Here is a 17895-nt window from a genome sequence, read left to right as displayed (position 1 = left end):
CCCAGACCCGGTGATTATATGGGGCAGAGGGCATGCTTGTATTTTCCCAGAAAATTCTTCTCGTCCTATTTGGGTGCCTGAACGTGCTATCAGACATGGAAGAGATAGAACCCAGATTGAAGCGACTGAAGATCAACCCAGAGGAGCCCCCATCCAAAAGGAGGAGATATCGGAAAAGGATGAAGAAAGACCAGATTGACCCAGCCAAAAAGCTGATTTCATGGAAAGATGTGAAGAAGCTAACAACCCAGGCTTCCCGAATACTTCGAGACCTAGGAGAAAACAGGACCCCAATGATGATGGTAGCAACAGTAATTGCCCTACTGGGCTGTCAGGTAAAGGGGGATCAAGTAGACACTTACTGGACATATTTCCCAGATCCACCCCTGGTACACCCAGCTGTGTGGACTGGAGAATCTATTCCAGTATTTACTAATGACTCATTCATGATGGGAGGATTTACAGATACTCATATTACTCCCAATCATGTGACTAGATTTAATTATTCTGGCTATAGTGCCCAATTACCCTTGTGTTGGTCCCACGATAAACATGCTGGCTGTCTGAAAGTATCATTCGAAGAAAAGACAGCGATTGGTAGACCTAGACTGACAAATAATTCTATTTATGGAGATTTAAAGCCTAATACTAGATCAGTAATTAAGATGGGACTTTCCCATAATAAGCCAGTCATTTCTGCCAAACCTCCACGGATACACCACTGTCCAAATAGTTCTACAATTGAGATTGGCACCTTTCCTAAATGGATGGATTGTATAAATCCCTTTCCTGTACAACATAAGGTGTCTAAAGATAGTGGGTATATTTTAGACTGGTCTCCAAAAATTGATAAGAGACAATTACGAAGAAATTCTGCTATGACACCTGCAGGATTTGTTAGTAATATTTTGACTTATAGTAAAGGTGGTGTTCAAAAAGATATTTGGCGTTTAATTGCTGCCTCAGAATTCTTACATTTTACAGACAAACCCTTACCAAGATTTATTGGCAAGAACTGTAAAGAGGGATCTTGCTATGGCTTACGAGCTTGTGTCCAATCTCCTTATGTTTTAATTATTAAAAATGTAAAAGTTAAATGGATAGATGACAGATATATTGTTACTTGTAATAAATGTAACCTAACCAATTGTATTACTAGGTATAATGGAGGAAAAGGAGTGCTGATACTTCATCAGCCCTCTTTTGTTTTATTACCTGCTAATATTTCAGAGCCATGGTATGCTGATGCTGGTTTACAAGTCTTACAGCAAATTCATGCCCAGCTGGCAAGACCTAAACGTGCTATTGGAGTTATAATTGTTGGTGTTTTGGCGCTAGTCTCTTTTATTGCATCAACTGTCTCTGCGTCTCTGACATTGTCTCAAAATATTCAACATGCAAAATTTCTTAATAATTTAGCTCAAAATACTTCCAAGGCTCTGCGTAATCAAGTAAATATTGATAAAAAGATTGAAACTAAATTAAACGCCTTAGAGGCAACTGTTATTGACATAGGTAATGAACTTTCAGCCTTAAAATTTAAAGAAAGGCTTAAATGCCATGCTAATTATAAGTATGTGTGTGTTACAGCTGCCAAGTACAATGCTTCTCTCTGGGATTGGGAGAAGGTTAAAAACCATTTGTTAGGTATTTGGCAAAATAGTAATAATAGCTTGGATATTCTGAAACTTCATCACCATATCCAAGACATTCAAAATAATAGAGCTGATTTTTCAGATCCTTCTTCTTTGGCTAACCAAATATTGAAGGAGTTAAATGGATTCAACCCTGGAAATATTCTCAAACACTCGGCCTGGTACATTATTGGATTATTCTCTTTGCTGCTAATTCTTTATTGCGTTGTAATTGTAGGATGGTGAGTCTTCAGAACAAGAATGCAAAAACTCCAGAGAGTAAACCGCCGCCTCATTTTTGCGAAAAGAAAGGGGGAATATGTCGGAAGCCATTCTCACACGTGACTGGGTGACTCCCGGTTAGGGTCTGAGGCGCTCTGGCTGTGTCGGAGCTTTCCCGGCCCTCTCCTGATGAGAGAACCTGTCCGTGTGGGGGTGTAACTGACCACTGACCCCGGAGGCCCAATCACTGACCCTGACCTTGGAGTGCGGCTCCCCCTTCAACCTTCATTGGATGGAATTATCCCCTGAATTTCTTGCTCCCCAATAAAAGGCTACTCCCTGGCGTGCTCTCTCTCTCTCTCTCCTGCTAGCCCTGAGTAATCCTTGCTGCCCTGCCGGGCGGTTAGTGGAGGGAACCAGAGAGGGGAGCCGTCTCGGACCTGGTCATAGAAAAAGGTAACTGAGTCTGTGTGTTTATTTCGATCTCACTAGCTAACTTTTATGCCAAGAACCTCATTAATGAAACCATTGCGCTGGCCGCGTGGTAGAGTTAGGTTTAGGGTAAGTGTTAGGATATGAGCTAGGTATAGAGTTAGGGTGATTGTTAGGGTTAGAGTCAGTGCTATGGTTACTGTTAGGTTTACAATTAGGGCTACGTTAAGGGCTAAGATAAGGCTAGGCTTGTGTGGTGTTTATGGCTAGCATTAGGGCTATTGGTTAGGATTAGAGTTAGAGTTAGTTTAGGGCCAGAATTAAGACTAGTGTTGGGTCTAGAATTATGGTTATTCTTTGGGTTAGGTTAAGGGTTATTTTTAGAGCTAGTGCAAAGTGGTTTTTTTAGGGGTAGGGCTAGATTTATGACTATATTTAGGATTAGGTTTGGTCTAGTTCTAGTGTTACTGTTAGTTTTAGGTACAGATTTACTGGTAGGTGTAGGGGTAGGGTGAGTTTTAGGGTTAGTGTAAAGTTTAGTTCTAGGGTTAGTGTTAGATTCAGAATAAGGGTCAGGTTTTGGGTTAAAGTTATAACTAGAATGAGGATTAGGGTTAAGACTAGTAATAGAGTTGGGAATTGGGATAGGCTAAGGATTAGTATTAGGACTAGGGTAGCATTTGGATGAGGGTTTGGCTTAGGAAAAGGGATGGATTTAGAGGTAGGATTAGGGTTAGGGATAGTTTTGGTCTAGGGTTAGGTTTAGGGTTAGTCTTAGGGTTAAACCTAGGTTTAGAGCTTGGATTAGAATTAGCATTTGTGTTAGGTTTAGGGCTATGGCTAATGGAAAAACATGGTTTCTGATTAGAGCTAGTTCTAGGGTTAGTGTAAAGGCAATGCATAGAGCTAGGGTTAGTGTTAGGATCCGAGTCAGGGTCATGGTTACTTCTACGGTTAGGTTTAGCACTCAAATTATGGCAAGGTTTAGGGTTAGGTTTAGGGTTAGTGTTTGGTTTAGGTTAAGGGTTAGTGTTAGGTTTATGGCTCAGTTTTGTTTTAGGGATAGGTTAGGGTTAGGACTAGTTTTCCAATTAGCATTAGGGTCAGGGCTAGTGTTAGGGTGACTTTTAGGCTTAAGGTTAGGGTTATATTCACGTTTAGGGATATGGCAAAGGTTAGGGCTAAGGTTGGGCCAAGAGATAGGGCTAGGGAGAGATATAGAGTTAGTCTTAGGGCTAGGGATAGGGTTAGGTTTAGAGTTAGGGATAGGTTTAAAAATACGGATAGGGCTAGGGAGCAAGTTAGAGTTAGTCTTAGGGCTAGGGATAGGGCTAAGTTTAGGGTTATGTCTAAATTAGGGCTAGGATTAGTGCTAGCGTTAGTGTTAGGTTTATGCCTAGGTTTAGTGCAATGGTTAGGGTAAGGAATGATGTTACAGCTATGTTTTTGGCTAGGTCATAAGACAAAATTAGGGATAGGGCTAATAGTTAGGATTAAGGATAGGCTTAGATCTAGGATTAGGGCTAGGATTTGTGTTAGGCTTAGGGCTAGGATTACGACTAGGGCTAATGTCAGGTCAAGGGTTAAGGTTTGTGATAGTTTTAGGGTTAGGTTTATAGCCAGATTTATTGTAAGGGTTAGGTTGAGTGTTAGGGTCAGCTTTGCAGCTAGGGTATTATTAGGGTCTGAATAATGATTAGGGTATGTGTTAGGTTAAGGTTTAATGTTAGGGCTCAAATTAGCATTACAGTTAGTGTTAGGGTAATGGATATGGTTAGGTTTAGGGTTCAGTTTAGGTTTAGGGTAATGGAAAGCCTTAGGGTTAGGGATAGTATTAAGGTAAGGCCAAGGGATAGAATTCAGTTAGGGTTATGGTTAGGGTAATGGATAGGATTAGAGTTAAAGTTAGGGCTAGGGTTATTGTTAGATTAGAGCTATGATTAGTTTAGGCATAGGGTTAGAATTCGGTTAGGGTTATGGTTAGGGTAATAAATAAGATTAAAGCTAGGTTTACGGCTAGGGTAATTGTTAGGATTACAGCCATGGTTCGGGTTAGTTCAAGGTTTACTTTTTGGGTTAGGTTTAGTTTAAGTGATAGGGCTAGGGTTAGGGTTAGGGATAGGGTTAAAGCTAGGTTTAGGGATCAGATTAGGGCTAATTTTGGAGTTAGGTTAGGGATAAGGTAGGACTACGGCTACTGTAAGAAGTAGAGTAAAGATTAAGGTTAGTTATAGAGAAGGAATTAGGTCTAGGTCAAGGTCTAGTGTTTAGATTAGCTTTAAATTTAGGGAGATGCTTTGAGATAGGTTTAGTGTTAGAGTCAGAGTCAGTATCAGTGTTACTAATCAGGGTTAGGGATAGGACTCGAATTAGGGATAGGATTAAGGCTAGGTGTAGGTTTATGTTTTGTGTTAGGGTTAGGGTAGGAATTAGGGATAGGACTAATGTCAGGTCTAGTGTTACTGTTAGACTAGGATTAGTTTAGGACTATGGCTCAGTTTTGTTTTAGAGCTAGGGCTAGGGTTAGGGCTATTTTTAGGATTAGTGATAGTGTTAGGGCTAGTGGTAGGATGAGGTTTAGGCTTAGATTTATTTTTATGGTTACATCTATGTTTAGGGCTAGGGACTGCATTAAGATTAAGGTTAGGGCTAGTGTTAGGGTTATGGTAACAGATAGGATTAGAACTAGAAATAAGACTGGGGTGAGATTAGAGTTATTCTTTGGGCTTGGGTTAGGGGTAGGTTTAGGGATAGGGCTAAATTATGGCTAGGATTAATGGTAGGGTTATTGTTAGGGTTAGGGCTTGGGTTAAGTTTAGTGTTAGTGTCAGGGTTAGAGTTAGATTTAAGGGAAGGAATGCGGTTACATCTAGGTTTAGAGCAAGGGTTCGAGTTAGAATTTGATTTAGGTCTAGGGTTATGGTTTGGGTTAGAATAAAGGCTAGGTTTAGTGCCAGGATTAGGGTATGTGTTAGGGCTAGGGCTAAGATTAAGGCTAGGGCTAATGTTAAATTTAGGTTCAAAGTATGTGGTAGTTTTATGGTTAGGTTATGGCTAGTTCTAGTGTAAGGGTTAGGTTTAGGGTAAGGTTCTGGTTTAGAGCTAGGTGTTTTATTAGGGTCAGGGTCCAGGTATGGTTTGTTTTAGGTTAAGGTTTAGGTTTAAGACTTGTATTAGCATTAGAGTTCGTTTTAGGATTCGGGTAATGGATATGGTTAGGTTTAGGATTCAGGTTAGGTTTAGAATGATGGATATGGTTATTGTTAGCAATAGGGTTAGCGTTAGGCCTAGGGTTAGCATTTGGTTTAGGCTTATCTTTAGGGTAATGGATAGGATTAGAGCTAAAGTTAGGGCTAGTGTTCAGGTTAAGTTTATGGCTCAGGTTAGGGTTAGGCCTAGGATTATTGTCAGGGTTAGGTTTAGGGTAAGTATTAGAGTTTGAGCTAAGGTTAGGTCTCGGGGGAGGGTTAGTCTTAGAGTCAGGGTGACGGTTAGGGTGAGGGTTATTGCTATTATTAGGGAAAGGGTTAGAGTTTGAGCTAGGTTCAGGACTAGGTCGAGGGTTAGGGTTAGGGTTAGGTCTTGGTTTATGGTTAGGGTTAAAATTAAAGATAGTTTTGCTAGGTTTGTGTGATGTTTATGGCTAGCACTAGGGCTATGCGTAATGTAAGAGCTCGGGTTATAGTTATGGGTAGTTTTAGGGTTGGGGTTATGGATAAGACTTGTTTAGGGTTAGGTTTTGGGTTAGGATAAGGTTTAGAGCTAGGGTTTGTGTTAGGGTAAGCATCAGTGTTTGGGTTAGGGTTAGGGCCAGTATTAGGAATAACATTGGGTCTAGGGATATGGTTAGTCTTTGTGTTAGGTTAAAGGTTATTGTTGGGGCTAATTCAAGGTTTTTGTTTAGGGCTAAGGCTAGATTTATGACTCTATTTAGGATTAGGTTTGGTCTAGTGCAAGTGTTACTATTAGGTTTAAGTATAGGTTCACCGGTAGGGTAGAGTTAGGGTTCGGTTTAGGGTTAGTGTCAGGTTTAGATCTAGGGTTAGTGTTAGGGTCAGAATAAGTGTCAGGGTTTGGGTTAGGGCTAGAGCTAGAATGAGGCCTAAGGTAAGTACTAGTAATAGAAATAGGGTTTGGTATTGTCTAAGGATTAGGGTGAGGGTTTGGCTTAGGGTAAAGTATAGGATTAGAGGTAGGGTTGGGATTAGGGATAGTGTTAGGGATAGGATTAGTGTTAGGGCTAGTCTTAGAGTTAAACCTAAGGTTAGGGCTCGGATGAACACTAGGATATGTGTTAGTATTGCGGCTATGGCTAATGGAAGAACGTGGATTCTGATTAGGGCTACTTCTTGGTTTAGCTTTATGGCAATGTTTAGAGCTAGGATTAGTTTTAGGATCCGAGTCAGGGTCTGGGTTACTCCTAGGGTTAGGTTTAGCACTATAATTATGGCAAGATTGAGGGTAGGTTTAGGCTTAGTGTTTGGTTTATATTAAGTGTTAGGTTAGGTTAATGGCTCAGTTTTGTTTTAGGGCTGCTAGGTTAAGGTTAGGGATAGTTTTCCAATTAGCATTGCTGTTAGGGCTAGTGTTAGGGTCAGATTTAGGCTTAAGGTTAGTGTTTGATTCAGGTTTAGAGGTAGGGCAAATGTTAGGGCTAAGGTTGGGGATAAGGATAGAGCTAGGTTTTTGGTTATGGTAAGGGATATGTTTAGAACTAGAAATAGGGCTAGGGTGAGAATTAGAGTTATTCTTAGGGCTAGGGATAGGGGTAGGTTTAGTGTTATGCCTAAATTAGGTCTAGGATTAGTGCTAGAGTTAGTGTTAGATTTAGGCCTTTGTTTAGGGCTAGGGTTAAGGTAAGCAATAGTGTTATTGTAAGGTATGATGTTACAGCTATGTTTAGTGCTAGGACACGGGATAATATAAGGGATAGGGCTGGGGTTAAGATCAGGGTAAAGATTAAGGCTGGGCTTAGAACTAGGATTAGGGCTAGGGATAGGGCTAATGTCAGGTCTAGGGTAAGGTAAGATGTTACAGCTATGTTTAGTGCTAAGACAAGGAATAAAATTAGGGATTGCCTAGGGTTAAAATTAGGGTTAGGATTAAATATAACCTTAGAACTAGGATTAGAGCTAGGGATAGGGCTAATGTCAGGTCTAGGGTTAAGGTTAGGTAGGGTTAGGTATAGGGCTATGACTCAATTTTGTTTTAGAACTAGGCCTAAGGTTAAGGCTAGTTTTATGATTAGCGATAATGTTAGGGGTAATGGTAGGGTGAAGTTTAGGCTTAGATTTATTGTTATGGTTAAATCTAGGTTTAGAGCTATGGCTAGGCTTAGAGCTATGTTTAGGGCTAGTGTTAGGGTTATAGTGACAGATAGGGTTATAACTAGAAATAGGGCTAGGTTGAGAGTTCAAGTTAGTCTCTGGGCTAAGGTTATGGATAGGTTTAGGATTAGGGCTAAATTAGGGCTAGGATTAGCGCTAGGGTTAGTGTTAGGGTTAGGCCTAAGGTTAGGTTTAGTGTTAGGGTTAGGGTTGGGATTAGGTTTAAGGGAATGGATAGGGTTATAGCTGGGTTTCGGGCTAGGGCAAGGGTTAGAATTAGGGTTAGGTCTAAGGTTAGGGTTTGGGTTTTGATTAAGACTAGGTTTAGAGCTAGGTTGAGGGTCTTGTGTTATGGCTATGACTAGGATTAGGGCTATGGATAATGTCAAGTCTCAGTTTATGGTAAGTATTAGTTTTAGTGTTAGGTTATGCCTATGTCTATTGTAAGGTTAAGGTGTAGGTAAGGGTCAAGTATAGAGCTATTATTATGTAATAATATTATGTGTATTATTATGGTCACGGTCTGGGTAGGGTTTGGTTTAGATTAAGGTTTAGGGATAATGCTTAAATTAGCAGTGGGTTCAGGTTAGGGTTAGGTTAATGAATAGAGTTAGGTTTATGGTTCCGGTTAGATTTAGAGTAATGTATAGGGTTAGTGCTAACGATAGGATTATCCTTAGGCATAAGGTTAGCATTTGGGTTAGGCTTTTCTTTAGGGTAATGAATAGGGTTAGAGCTAAGGTTAGGGCTAGGGTTAAGTTTAAAATTAAGGTTAGGGTTAGGGTTAGGTTTAGGGTAAGTGTAGGCATTTGATGTAGGGATAGAGCTAGGGCGAGGATTAGATTTTGAGTCAGGGGTAGTGTTAGGTTTAGGGTTAGGGTTATATTTCGGCTGAAGATTAGAGTTTAAGCTAGGGTTAGGATTAGGGCGAGGGTAAGAAATAGAGTTAGGTCCAAAGTTATGGTTAGGGTTATGATTAGGGTTAGGTTTAGGGCTAGGATAGGCTAAGTTTTGTGTGATGTTTAGGGCTAATGTTAAGGCTTTGGGTAATGTAAGAGTGAGGGATGTGGTTATAACTACTTTTAGGGTCAGGGTTATGAATAAGTCTAGTGTTAGAATTAGGTTTTGGTTTAAGATAAGGTTTAGATCTAGGATCTCTATTAGATTAAGGGTCATTGTGGGGTTAGGTTTAGTTTTAGGTTTAGGGCCACAATTAGGACTATCATTGGGTCTAGTGATAGGTTTAGACTTTACGTTAGGTTAAGGGTTATTGTTAGGGCTAGTGCTAGGTTTTTGTTTAGGGCTAGGGCTAGATTTGTGACTCTATTTAAGATTAGGTTTGGTCTAGTTCTAGTGTTACTGTTAGGTTTAGGTAAATGTTCAGTGTTTGAGTTAGTGTTAGGTTCGGTTTAGGGTTAGGGTCAGGTTTAGATCTAGGGTTATTTTTAGGGTCAGAGAAAGGGTCAGGTTTAGGGTTAGGGTTAGAGCTAGAATGAGTGCTAGGTTTAGAACTAGTAACAGAGTTAGGGTTTAGGGTAGGCTAAGAATTATAGTGAGAAATAGGGTAGCATTAGGTTGTGGGTTTGGCTTAGGGTAAAGGATAGGGTTAGAGGTAGGGTTAGGGTTAGGGATAGGATTAGGGTTAGGGTAAGTCTTAGAGTTAGGGTAAGGGTTAGCGTTAGTGTTTGGGTTTGGGTTATAGTTAGGTTAACGGTTAGTATTAGGGTTAGGGAGAGGGTTAGTATTAGGTTTAGGGTTAGGATAATGTGAGTTTTAGGCTTAGGGTTAGGGTCAGGGTTAGGGTTAGTGTTAGGGTTAGGGTTAGTTATAGCGACAGGGTTTGGTTTAGGGTTAGGTTAGGGTTTGTGTTAGGGTTACGATTAGTGTTATGGTTAGGATTAGAGATAGGGTTATGGTTAGGGTAGTGTTCAGGTTAAGGTTAGGGTTAGGGTAAAGTTTAGGGTTAGGGTGTTAGTGTTAGGATTACTGTTACGGTAGGGTTTATCGATAGGGTTAAGGATAGGGTTAGTATTAGGGTTAGGGTTAGGTATAGGGTTAGGGTTAGTGTTAGGGTTAAAATTTAGGTTAGGGTTAGAGTTACAGTTAAGATTAGGATTACAATTAGGGTTTGGGTTTGTGTTATGTTTAGGCTAGGGGTTAGGTTTAGGGTTAGTGTTTGTGACAGTGTTAGGTTTAGGGATAGGGTTCAGGTTAGGGGTAGGGTGAGTTTTAGAGTTAGGGTTAGGTTTAGGGTTAGTGTTAGGGTTAATGTTAGGTTAAGGCTTAGGGTTTGTATTAGGTTTAGGGTTCAGGTTAGCATTAGGGTTAGTTTTAGGGTTAGTGTCAGTGTTAATGTTAGGGTTAGTGTTTGGTAAAATTTAGGGTTAATGTTAGGTTATGTTTATGGTTATGTTTTGAGTTATGGTTAGAGTAAGGGTTATGGTTAGAGAAAGGGTTAGTGTTATTTTAGGTTTAGTGTTAGGGTTAGTGTTAGGGTTAGAGTTAGGTTAGGGTTAGGGTTAGGTTTAGTGTTGGGGTTACTGTTAATTTTAGGTTTAATGTTAGTGTTAGGGCTAAGGTTAGTATTAGGGTTTGGATTAGGCTTAGGGTTAGCGTTAGTATTAGTGTTAGGGTTAAGTTTAGTGTTCTGGTAAGTTTTATGAATATGGTTAGGGTTAGGGTTAGGATTATGGTTAGGATTATTATTATTATTTAGAGTTAGGGTTGGGATTATGACTAGTGTTTGGGTTAGTGTTAGAGTTAGGTTTAGTGTTAGTGTTAAGGTTAGATTTAGCCTTAGTGTTATGGTTAGGTTTATTGTTATGGTGAGGCTTAGGGTAAGTGTTAGGTTACGGTTAGGGTTAGGTTTAGAGTTAGTGTTAGGGTTAGGGCTAGGGTTAGGTTTAGTGTTAGAATTAGAGTTATTGTTAGAGGTAAATTTAGGGTTAGGGTTATGGGTAGTATTAGGGTTAGGAATAGTTTTAGGGTTTCTGTTAGAGGTAGGTTTAGGTTTAAGATTATGGTTTGGTTAAGGTTCATTTACGGTTACAGTTAGGGTTAGGTTCATGGTTAGGTTAGTGTTAGGGTTAGGGTTCTTGTTAGGGTTACATTTAGGGTTAGTGTTAGGGTTAGGTTTAGGAATTCTGTTAGGGTTAGGTTTAGGATTTCTTTTAGGGTTATGGTTAGTATGATGTTTAAGTTATGGTTACAGTTAGGATTTGTGTTAGGTTTAAGGTTAGGGTTAGGTTTCGGTTAGGTTAGGGTTAAGTTCAGTGTTAGGGATAGGGTAAGGTTTAGGATTAGGGTTAGTGTTAGGGTTCTGTTTAGGGTTAGAGTTACATTAGGGTTACGTTTATGTTTAAAGTTCATTGTAGCGTTAAGGTTAGGGTTAGTGATAGCTTTAGATATAGGGTTAGGGTTAGGGTTAGTGTTAGGTTTAGAGTTAGGGTAATACTTAGGTTTAGGGTTAGTATTAGGATTAGGGTTAGGGTTTCGGTTAGCTTTAGGGTTAGGGTTAGGTTTAGGGATATTGTTAGGGTTAGGTTTAGGGTTAGGATTAGGGTTAGGGTTAAAGTTAGGGTTAGTGTTTGTGAGAGGGTTAATTTTACTGTTAGGATTTGGGTTCGGGTTTATGTTTAAATTATACTTAGGATTAGTTTTAGGGTTAGGGTAAATGTTACAGTTAGGATAAAATTTATGTTTGGGGTTAGGGTTAGGGTTATATTTAGTGTTAGTGATATGTTTTGGGATAGTGTTAGGGTTAGGGTTAGGTTTAAGTTTAGTGTTAGGTTTAGGTTTAGGGTTAGGGTTAGGGTTTGTGTAGGGGTTAATTTTAGTGTTATATTTAGGGTTATAATAAAGGTTAGGATTAGGGTTAGGGTTAGGTTGAGAGTTAGGGTAAGGTTAGGGATAGGGATAGGTTTAGGGTTAGGGTTAGGGTTAGAATTAGTGTTAAAATTAGGGTTGGCATTTGGGCTAAATAAGGGTTAGTGTTAAGGTTATGGTTCATTTTAGGGTTAGGGTTAGGTTTTGTGTTAGTTTTAGGTTTAGGGTTAGGGTTAGGGTTAGGGTTAGGGTTAAGGATAGATTTAGGTTTACAGTTAGAATTAGTGTTAGGGTTAGGGTAGGAGTCATGTTAGTGTTAGAGATAGGGTTATTGTTAGCGTTACTGTTACAGTTAGAGTAAGGGTTATGATTAGGTTTAGTGTTTGAGTTAATGTTAGAGTTAGGTTTTGGTTTAGTATTAGTTTTAGGGTTAGGGGTAGTGTTAGGGTTAGTGTTAGGTTTAGGGTTAGGGACAGAGTTATGGTTAGGGTTAGCGTGAGTGTTAGGGACAAGGTTACATTTAGGGTAAGATTTAGGTTGAGGGTTAGGTTTAGGAATCGGGTTAGGGTTAGGGTTAGAGTTACAGGTAGTGTTAGGGTTAGTGTTAGGTTTAGGGTTAGGTTTAGTGTTAATGTGGGGGTTAAGGTTAGGATTAGGGTTAGCGTTAAGGTTAGGGATAGTTTTAGGTTTAATATTATGGTTAGGTTTATGGTTAGGGTGAGTGTAAGAATTAGGGTTAGGGTTAGGGTATGGTTAGAGTTAGGGTTAGGGTTAGGGTTTGGGTTAGTGTTAGGAATAGGGTTTTGGTTAAGTTTAGTGTTAGTTTAGGGTTAGTGTGAGGTCCAGTTAGGATTAAGGTTATAGTTAGGGTTAGGGTTAGGGTTTGTGATAGGATTGCATTTAGTGTTAGGGTTTGGGTTAGGGTTAGGGTTAAGTTTAGGGTTAGAGTTTGAGTTAGGTTTAGAGTTAGCATTAAGGTTAGTGTTAAGATTGGGGTTAGTTTTAGGATTATTGTTAGCATTAGGGTTAGTGTTAGGGTTAGGGTTTGTGGTAGGGTTAGGTTTAGGGTTATGGTTAGGTTTAGGGTAAGTGATAAGGATAGGGTTAGTGTTAAGATTAGAGTTAGTGTTAGGGTTAGGATTAGGTATAGTGTTAGGGTTAGTGTAAAGATTAGGGTTAGGGTTAATGTTACATTAGTGTTAGGTTTAGGGTTAGGAGCAGTGTTAGGATTAGGTTTAGGGTTAGGGTTTTGGTTAGGTTTAGGATTTGGGTTAAGGTAGAATAAGGTTTAGGGTTAGTGTTAGGTTTAGGGTTAGCTTTAGGGTGAGGGTTAGGCTCGGGTTTAGGGTTATGCTTAGGGATACGTTAAGTTAGAATTTGATTTAGGTTTTGCATTAGTGTTAGGGTTAACGTTAGTTAGTGTAATGATGAAGGATAGTTTTAAAGTTTATGGTTCATGTTAGGTGTAGGTTTAGGGTTAGTTTTAGCGGTAGGTTAGTTTTATGGTTAGGGTTAGGGTTAGTGTGAGGATGAGGGTTAGGGTTAGGATTTTGTTTAGTGTAAGGGTTAGTGTTATGGTTAGGTTTAGGTTAGAGTTAAAGTTAGGGTTATGGTTTGTGTTATGGTAAGGGTTAAGTTGAGTGTTAGGTTTAGGTTTAGTTTTAAGGTTACGGTAAGGTAAGGGTTAGGGTTTGGTTTAGGTTAGGGTTAGGGTTATGGTTTGTTTTAGGGTTTGTGTTAGGGTCAGGGTTACGGTTAAAGTTAGGGTTACGTTAGGGTTAGTGTTACTTTTAGGGTTAGTGTTAGGGTTAATGTTAGTGTAACTTTTAGTGTTAGGTATTTGTTTAGGTTTAGGGTTAGTGTTTGGTTTAGGGTTAGTGTTAATTTTAGGGTTAGGTTTAGCTTTAGGTTGAGGGTTAGGGTTAGTGTTAGAGTTAAATTTAGGGTTAGGGTCAAGGATAGTGTTAGGGTGCCACAGTCTCTGGCTGGGCACAAATCACGAGTCTCCACACAGCTTGTAGATTCAAACAGCAATTCTTTATTCCCGAACTCACACCGGCCGTCTACAAACACGTTCTGGGGAAATCCACGTTCTCTGCCCAAAATCCACACTCTGCTCAAATCCACTCTCTGCCCAAATCCACTACTCCTGTGCTTCTGTCTCCCAAAATATACTGTCTGACCCTAAGAACTCAAGAGGAACTCAGCAGCAGGATACGCCCTATTCTAAAAGGGGAACACCCTAATCTCCTATTATGCTAAACCACCCTATTCTAAAGGGGGAACACCCTAAACACTGATCCGCCCTGGTCCTTGAGCAAGGTCACCTTACATGCAATGTCCTGCAAAATGTCCTATTTCCATGAGTCCTTCCACTAAAGAAACATGGGGGTACGCTGGCAAGGAAATTGTCATACCTACTTGGCTGATGGCTCCCAGCATTAGGGTTAGGGATAGGCTTGCGGTTTGTGTTAGATGCAGGTTGAGGGTTAGTGTTTGGGTTAGGTTTAGGTTAGGTTAGTGTTAGGTTTAGGGTTAGGGTTAGGGTTAGGGTTAGTGTTAGGGTTAGGTTTAAGTTTATGGTTAGTTTAGGGTTAGTGTTAGGGTTATTGTTAGGGTTAGGGTTAGGATTAATGTTAACCATTAGGGTTATGGTTAACATTTGTGTTAGGGTTACAGTTAGGATTTTGTTTATGGTGATGGTTACGGTAAGGATTTGTGTTAGGGTTAGGATTAGGGTTAAGTAAGGGTTAGGGCAGAGTTAATGTTAGTGTTAGGGATCGGGTAAGTTTAGGTTTAGTGTTAGTGTTAGGGTTGTGTTTAGGGTTAGGGCTTGGTTAGGGTTAAGATTAGGTTTAGGGTTCATGTTACATTTAAGGTTAGGGTTATTGATAGCTTTATGTTTAGGGTTAGGGTTAGTGTTAGAGTTAGAGTTAGGGTTATACTTAGGTTTAGGGTTAGTGTTAGGATTAGTGTTAGGATTATGGGTAGCTGTCAGGTAAGGGTTAGTTTTAGGGATATTGTTAGGGTTAGTTTTATGGTTAGGATTAAGGTTAAAGTTAAAGTTAGGGTTAGTGTTTGTGTTAAGGTTAATTTTAGGGTTAGGGTTTGTGTTAGGATTAGGTTTAGGCTTAGTGTTAAGGTTAGGTTTAGGGTTACGGTTAGGGTAAAATTTAGGTTTAGGTTTAGGGTTAGGGTTAGATTTAGTGTTAGTGATAGGGTTAGGCTTAGGGTTAGGATTACTGTTAGGGTTCGTGTTTAATTTAGTGTTAGGTTTAGTTTTAGGGTAAAGGTTTGTGTATGAGTTACGGTTAGGGTTATATTTAGGGTTATAATAAAGGTTAGGATTAGGGTTAGAGTTAGGTTGAAGGTTATGGTAAGGTTATGGTTAGGCATAGGGTTGGGGTTAAGTTTAGTGTTAGGATTAGGGTTAGGTTTAGGATTAGTGTTAAGATTAGTGTTAGGGATTGTGTTTAATTAGGGCTATGGTTAGGGTTACGGTTCATATTAGGATTTGGATTAGGGTTTGTGTTAGTTCTTGGTTTAGGTTTTGGGTTAGGTTTAGGGTTTTGTTACGGATTTGTTTAGGGTTACAGTTACAGTTATTGTTAGGTTTAGGGTTCGAAGTCATGTTAGTGTTAGAGTTAGGGTTATGGTTAGTGTTACATTTAGAGTTTTGGTTAGGGTTAGGTTTAGTGTTTGAGTTAAGGTTAGGGTTAGTTAGTGTTAGTGTTAACTTAGTGTTAGGTTTTTGGTTAGTGTTAGGGATAGGGTTTGGGTAAATTTTAGTGTTTGATTAGGGTTAAGGTTATTGTCCAGTTAGGATTAGGCTTATGATTAGTGTAAGTGTTAGGGTTAGGGTTGGGGTAGGGTTGTGGTTAGGATTAGTGATAGGGTTAGGGTTAATGTTATGATTAGGTTTAGGGTTAGGTTTTGGGTAAGGGTTAGATTTAGCATTAATGTTAGTGTTAGTGTTAGGATTAGGTTTAGTTTAGTGTTACGTTTAGGGTAAGGGTTAGGGTTAGGGTTAGTTTTTGGTTAGGGTTAGGTTTGGAATTAGGGCTACAGTTAGAGTTAGTGTTACGGTTAGGGTTAAGCTTAGGTTTAAAATTAGTGTTTGGATTACGGATAGAATTAGGCTTATGGTTAGTGGTAGGGTTAGTTCAGGTTAGGATTGGGTTTAGGGTAAGGTTTAGGGTAAGTGTTAGTGTTAGGGTTATGGTTAATGTTAGGGGTAGGGTTAAGGTAAGTGTTAGGTTTAGCATTAGGGTTAGTGTTTGTGTTAGTGTTAAAGTAAGGGTTAGGGTTAGGTTTAGTGTTTGGGTTAGAGTTTGGGTTAGTGTTTGTGTTAGCTTTAGGGTTAAGTTTAGTTTTAGGATTAGGGTTCCAGTAAGGATTATGGTTATTGTTGGTGTTTAGGTTAGTGTTAGGGATGGGGTTAGGTTTAGGGTAAGTGTTAAGGTTAAGTTTAAGATTAGGATTAGGTTTAGGAATGATTTTAGGGTTAGGGATAGGTTTAGGTGTAGTGTTAGGGTTAGAGTTAGGGTTAGTGTTATGGTTAGGGTTAGCATTAGGGTTAGGTTTAGGGTTAGGGTTATTGTTAGTGTAAATGTTAGTGTTAGGCTAAGGTTTATGGTTAGTGTTAGGGTTAGGGTTATGGTTATGATTAGTTTTAGAGTTAGTTGTAGGTTTAAAGTTAGTGAAAAGTTTAATGTTAGTGTTAAGGTTATGGTTTGTGTTAGGGTTAAAGTTTTTTTGTGTTAGGGTTAGTGTGAGGTTTAGTGTTAGGGTAATGGTAAGGATTAGGGTTAGGTTTAGGGTTAGTGTTACTGTTAGATGTAGCATTAGGGTTAGTGTTAGTGATAGGATTAGGTTTGGTTTAGGGTTAGGGTTAGTGTTAGGGTTAGGGTTAGGTTTAGAGTTACAGTAAGCGTTAGTGTTACCGTTAGGGTTAAGCCTTGCTTTAAAATTAGTGTTTTCTTTAGGGTTAAAGTTAGGTTTATGGTTAGTGTTAGGGTAAGTTTAGGTTAAGTTTAGGTTTATGGTGAGGTTTAGGGTTAGGGTTATGGATAGGGTTCGTGTTTGTTTTAGGGTTAGGATTATGTTTAGTATTAGGTTTAGGGTTAGGTTTAAGTTTAGTGTTAGGATTAAGTAAAGATTAGGGTTAGGGTTAGTTTTTGGGTTAGGGTTAGGATTTGGATTCGTGTTAGTATTAGGGTTAGGGTTAGATTTAGGGTTTGGGTTACTGAAAGAATTAGGGTTAGGGTTCAGGTCTGTGTTAGAGTTAGTGTTAGGTTTAAGGTTAGGCTTTGTGTTAAGGTTAGGGTTAGGGAATGTGTTAGTGTTAGGGTTAGGGTAACTGTTAGGATTAGGGTTAGGATTAGTGTTAGGTGTAGGGTTAGAGTTAGTGATACGGCTAGGTATAAAATTAGGGTTATGTTTAGTATTAGGGTTAGGGTTAGGTTTAGGAGTAGTGATATGGTTAGTGTTCTTGATAGGGTTAGTGTTCTGGTTAGGGTAAGTGTTAATGTTAGCATTAGATTTAGGTTTATTGTTAGATTTGGGGTTAGGGTTACAATTAGTTTTAGGTGTAGGGTTGGGTTTAGGGTTAGGGTTTGGGTTAGGTTTAGGATTAAATTTAGGGATAATGTTAGATTTAGGTGTAAGATTAGTGTTAGGTTTAGGGTTCGGTTTCATGTTTGTGTTAGGATTAGGGTTAGTGTTAGCCTTAGGGTTAGGTTTAGGGTAAGTGTTAGGGTTATTGTTAGGATTAGGGTTAGTGTTTGTATTACTGTTAAGGTGAGGTTTAGGGTTATTGTTAGTGTTAGGTTTCGTTTTGGGGTTAGGGTTAGGGTTAGTGCTATGTTTAGGTTTAGGATTAGTTTTAGGGTTAGTGTTAGGTTTAGGGTTAGGGTTATGGTTAGTGTTTGTATTAGGGTTAGAGTTAGGTACAGGTTTAGGGTTAGAGTTAGGTTTAGGGTAAGATTTAAGGTTAGGGTTAGATTTAGGGTTAGGTTTAGGGTTAGAGTTAGGTTTAGGGTAAGTGTTACATTTAGAATTATGGTTATGGTTAGAGTGAGGTTTAGGTTTAGCTTTAGGTTTAGGGTTAGGTTTAGGGTTAGAGATAGGTTTAGGGTAAGTGTTACATTTATAATTATGGTTATGGTCAGAGTGAGATTTTGGTTTAGCTTTAGGTTTAGGGTTAGGTTTACGATTAGGTTCAGAGTTTGGGATAGGTTTAGTGTTAGGCTTAGGTTTAGGGATTGGGTTACAGTTTGTCTTAGGGTTATCAGTCAGTCTAGGGTCAGGGTAACTCTTAAGGTTAATGTTAGGGTTATGTTTACAGTTAGTGTTTGGTTTAGTGTTAGGTTTAGGATTATGATTAGGGTTAGGGTTAGTGTTAGGGATAGGTTCAGGTTTAGTGTTAGTGTTTGGGTTAGGGTTAGTTTTAGGGT

This window comes from Callospermophilus lateralis, chromosome X, assembly GCF_048772815.1.
Source record: "Callospermophilus lateralis isolate mCalLat2 chromosome X, mCalLat2.hap1, whole genome shotgun sequence".
Lineage (NCBI taxonomy): Eukaryota > Metazoa > Chordata > Mammalia > Rodentia > Sciuridae > Callospermophilus > Callospermophilus lateralis.
Note: the sequence above shows the minus strand (reverse complement) of the source record.